At 50.7% G+C, this 1,168-nt stretch overlaps 1 protein-coding gene across 1 annotated transcript in view; it reads right to left on the bottom strand.

Annotated features, from left to right (window-relative positions):
• The window catches only part of LOC132963857 (E3 ubiquitin-protein ligase RNF123-like), a 14,081-nt gene extending 13,120 nt beyond the window's left edge, over positions 1-961 (bottom strand). The window contains exon 1 of the mRNA XM_061033576.1: positions 818-961. The gene's annotated coding sequence lies outside the window, so the exon portion shown is untranslated. The remainder of the gene's footprint in view (positions 1-817) is intronic.
• Positions 962-1,168: the final 207 nt, after the last annotated feature.

Below are 1,168 nucleotides of genomic sequence, written 5' to 3' on the forward strand. Positions count from 1 at the left end.
GTGCTGTTTGTATCTTCATTTCATATGTACACACCGTCAGGCTCCAGAGAAAAGCTGCCCGCCTCCTCGACCATGAAACCATTAAAAATACATGAATCATTTCACAGTCTGCACGCTCGTTTGTGCTCACCGAGCAGAACACACACACATCCTCATCGTCTCAGGTACGAGGAAAATATGTAAATAAACACATCAACAATGAAATCAAACATTATTTTCTTCTGGTTCGCTGTTTGTGTTCACGCAGCTCGATGTCGCCCTCTAGTGGAGCTCAGAGACACAAACAGGAAACAAACAGGATCAGGTTTTTATCATCCTCAGGTCTTTTCTCCTCGTTTCCGAGGACGAGGAGAGAGGAGACGAGGATGGAGGGGAGAGGAGATGAAGGACTGAGGAGAGAGGAGACGAGGATAGAGGAGCGAGAAGACGAGGATGGAGGAGAGAGGAGGCGAGGAGAGAGGAGACGAGGATAGAGGAGAGAGGAGATAAGGATGGATGAAGAGAGGAGACGAGGATAGAAGAGAGAGGAGATGAGGATGGATGAAGAGAGGAGACGAGGATAGAAGAGAGAGGAGATGAGGATGGAAGAGAGAGATGACGAGGAGAGAGGAGACGAGGATGGAGGGGAGAGGAGATGAAGGACTGAGGAGAGAGGAGACGAGGATAGAGGAGAGAGAAGACGAGGATGGAGGAGAGAGGAGGCGAGGAGAGAGGAGACGAGGATGGAGGATAGAGGAGGCGAGGAGAGAGGAGACGTTGGGATTCTCAGTTTGGTCTGAAACATTTGAATAAACAAACAAAGAGGCGACACACCGACCTTTGAGGGTCTTCTTGAGGTGGGAGAGGAGCCCCCCGAGTCTCTGCAGGTCAAAGTAATCCACCTTCCCATTGTAGAAGAGCTGCGGAGGGACGTAGGCCTCTGGAGGAAGACGACACGAGGAGAGAGAGAAAGAGGAGTGGTGATTATTTATTCAGAGAGAAGGAGACAGAGAGAGAGGGAGAGAGAGAGAGACAGAGAGAGAGACAGAGAGAGAGAGAGGGAGAGAGAGAGGGAGAGAGAGAGACAGAGAGAGAGAGACAGAGAGAGAGGAGACAGAGAGGGAGGGAGAGAGAGAGACAGAGAGAGAGGGAGAGAGAGAGAGAGACAGAGAGAGAGACAGAGAGAGAG

This window comes from Labrus mixtus, unplaced genomic scaffold (genome assembly GCF_963584025.1).
Source record: "Labrus mixtus unplaced genomic scaffold, fLabMix1.1 SCAFFOLD_219, whole genome shotgun sequence".
Classification (NCBI taxonomy): domain Eukaryota; kingdom Metazoa; phylum Chordata; class Actinopteri; order Labriformes; family Labridae; genus Labrus; species Labrus mixtus.